Below are 3,484 nucleotides of genomic sequence, written 5' to 3'. Positions count from 1 at the left end.
CAAAATCAGGGCTCTTGGGTCCTATTCCCAACTCTGCCACTGGCTGACTGTGTGACCTAAGAAAAGTCAATTCTCCTTTCTCAGCCTCAGCTTCTCCCTCTCAAGTAGGGATAATGATGATCCGCTCCTACCTAGCTCAAGGTGGGTGGAGGATGGGGATCCATTGGAGAGTGTCACTAGGAGTATCAGAGGGGCCGTGTTAGTCTGGATTTGTAAAAGCAGCAAAGACTCCTGTGGCACCTGGCTAAGCACACAGAACAAACCCCAAATCCCCCCTGTGCTTTGGGAGCCAGGTTTGCTGTGGGAATCCTGTAGTTCAGATGACTTCACGCCTGGGCATTGGGATTATTTACCAGTTTCTCTGGCATTGGGGCAGTTTTGTGCTTACAGCTGTGATGGCCGAGTGGTTAAGGCGTTGGACTTGAAATCCAATAGGGTTCCCCTGCGCAGGTTCAAATCCTGCTCACAGCGAGGCCTGCGTTTTAGCCAGTCTCTCACCTGGGCAATACCTCTGTACAACCCCCTGAGACACTCTCAATTCTCTCCCCACCCCAAGTAAATTCTGTTCTGCTCCTTTCATCGAGATGCCTGGGATACCCCCTCACACTGTGTTGTTGAGGGGTTGGGCAAACTCTCAGCACCTGAAGCCTCTGCCACTCACCTAGTGCCCCATAGATCAGCTATAGCCCTGGTTCTGCTCCTCTCTCTAGGGTGTGAAAGGAGCTGAGTCAGCGACTCCATGGGAGCTACGGGGCTGCAGAACCAACAGAGAAAAAAAAAGGTGCTCAGTGCCCACTGGCAGCCAGCTCCCCCTCTCCCCACTACAGGCCTTGCTGACAAGCTCCTCACACTTGCCAGTGATCAGCTGTTCAGTGGGGTGCAGGAGGCGCTGGGGGGGAGGGGGAGGAGCAGGGAGAGTGGGAGAGGGAAAGGAATGGGGCAGGAAGGTGCAGGGCGGGAGAGGGGTGGGGGCTTGGGGGAAGGGGTGGAGTGGGGGGCAGGGCCTGGGGAGGAAAGGGGGGATTTGTCCCATACCCCAGATCCCTCTAGGGCCGGCCCTGAAGGGAAGCACCAACTATCACAGTGAAAATACAACTGACCAGCCTTGCGGGGGAGGCTGAGGGAGATCCGCACTCACCAGGTCTCTTCTCTCCCCCACGGTGAGCCAGACACTGCTCTCTCCTGGCTCTCACTCTAGCAGCTGGACGCCAAGGAGCCATTTCCCCACAGGAAGTGCATTGAGTGCCCCTGTGGTGCTGGGGGGCTGGTGCTGCTGCTGCCTGTGGGGCTGGCAGGGGCTGATGTCTGCACAGACTCTCAGCTGCCAGGCCGGAGGGGGCACTTGGGACCTTACCAGACTGGCTCAGTGAAGACGGGGGGTTGACAGAGCAATACAGACGCTCTCCAGAGCACGGAGCAGCATCCGCCCATGCAGCCAGGCAATGAGCATTTCCCACAGCCTGGAGCCAAGGGGGAGGCGGCAGCTGCTGTTCCAGCTCCTCGGGGACAGGCCCTGTCAGCCAACAGCCACTTCTTACTCCCCACAGCTAAGGGTGTTGGGTTCCTCCGGTGGGGTGTGGAGCAGCCGTTCGTTTTCCTGTCCGCACTCCTCTGCGGTGTGAAAATCGGGGAGGGGAGGCAGAACCCCCACGTCCCTCCCGAAATGACACCCAGTGGGGGAAGCCAGGACAACAGGGTGGGGCGGCAAGTGGTGACCAGACTCTCACCGCCAGGGTCTAGTCTAGCTCAGGGTCCAGCTCAACCTCCTCCCCGCGCCACTGGCCCCCAGTCCCCTTCCACCACCAGGTCAACCCGGGCACTAGGGCAGGAACAGGGTGAGGCAGCAAGTCAAGCTGAGCAAGGCAGGCAAAAGCGAGTCTTGTGTTCATGGGCCGCTCCCAATGACGTCCTTTTTGTGTGCAACTGCTGCAAAAACATCCCGGGCAGAGAAGCAACAGGCCAAAACGTCCCTACATAGCTGTTGAAGTAGCTCAGTTGGGAGAGCGTTAGACTGAAGATCTAACGGTCTCTGGTTCAATCCCAGCATTTGGCAGATCTTTTCTTCCCTCCTTGTGCAGTGGTGGCTTGTTCTCTGGGAACACAGTTGTGTCTGCACCCAAGGTGAGCAGTGCTGCCCTAGAGGACTTAGGGGGTCTGGAACAAAGCAATTTTGGGGGCCCCTTCCATTAAAAAAAAGGTGCAATACTGTATTCTCCTGGGGCCTGGGGCAAATTGCCCCACTTGCCTCCCCTCTGGGTGGCACTGAAGGTGAGTCTCTGATCTTGGGCTCTGCAGTAGGAAAACATAGAATGGGCTTCTGCCCCTAATTGGCCCACCTGACCTTTAACAAGGAGAGATGGGAGCTGCCTTTCCCAATATGGCAGGAAGAGAGTGAGGCAGGGGGACCCTCAGGAATGGTGCCACAGGGGGTGCTGGGCAGTGACAGGCAGGGATTGGGGATGGAAGCTCCTCTGTGCAGCTGAGTGAGGGCAGTACCAGGGAAGGGGCATGTGTGAAAGTGGCCATGTGGAAGGGATTTGGGGGCCCAGGAGGTGGCACTTGATGTTCATTGCCTTGGAGCAGCTGGACTTGGCCATCGTGGGTGTTCAGGAAATGCACATTAACAACTCTAGGGTAGCTTGATGGGCAGAGGGTGATTGGAGGAAGGGCCTCCTGGCCAGGGAAGAATGATGGGGCTGGAGTCTTCTTCACGTTGGCGGTACGAGTACAGAAGGGGCTGGAGCTCCAACCAGGGAGGGCATTACTGGTGGGCTTTGTGCTCTGTGGCACTGGTTACTGCTATATTAGTGTGTATGGTCCCCAGTTAAGGCATGAGAGGGAAGATCAAAGGCTCCCTTCCTCTGGACTGCATGATGTTTGGTGTTGGGGGGGATTTTAATTGTGTCAGCCGGCCTGAGGCCCGCTGGTCCCGTTTTTCCAACCTTCAGAAGAAACATTTTTACAATGAGCACTACCTGGCGCAGGTCTGTAGTGAGGTAAGCTTAGAGGAGCTCACTCCAGCCACAGAGGGGGTTCATCTTTCTGCGGGGACAGACCAGGACTCGCATTGACCGGATTTATGCTTAGCTTTTGTGTCTTTAGCGTGTTGCTTCTCAGATTCTTTCTTGGCCTGACTTGTTACACTTTGACATTTAACAGGCCAGAGTTTGTGCACCTTCCTATTATCCTCACTAGGATCTGATTTCCAAATTTTGAGGAATGACTTTTTGCCTCTAACGGCCTCCATTACTCTGCCATGAACCTAGAGTGGCGTTCTGCTGGTCCTCCTATTGTCGTTTCTGATTTAGGGCAAACGTTTCATCTGAGCCTCTAATTGCGGCGGTTTTAAACAGTCTGCATGCTGCTTGCAGGCACCTAACACTTGTGACAGCAGCTCCTTTTAATTCCGATCCAACCATCTATACTTATGCCAATAGGTTGACTTTAGGTCTTTAACTTTGAGCGGTAGCTGAGAAGATGGTAA

At 55.3% G+C, this 3,484-nt stretch overlaps 1 non-coding gene across 1 annotated transcript; it reads left to right on the top strand.

Moving 5' to 3' along the window:
• Window positions 1-389: 389 nt before the first annotated feature.
• TRNAS-UGA lies at window positions 390-471 on the top strand. The gene has a single exon. It is a non-coding gene; the product is annotated as a tRNA-Ser (tRNA).
• Window positions 472-3,484: the final 3,013 nt, after the last annotated feature.

This window comes from Mauremys reevesii, linkage group 12 (assembly GCF_016161935.1).
Source record: "Mauremys reevesii isolate NIE-2019 linkage group 12, ASM1616193v1, whole genome shotgun sequence".
Classification (NCBI taxonomy): Eukaryota; Metazoa; Chordata; order Testudines; family Geoemydidae; genus Mauremys; species Mauremys reevesii.
The sequence above is the reverse complement of the archived record's forward strand: the minus strand, read 5'-3'. Positions and strand labels throughout refer to the sequence as shown.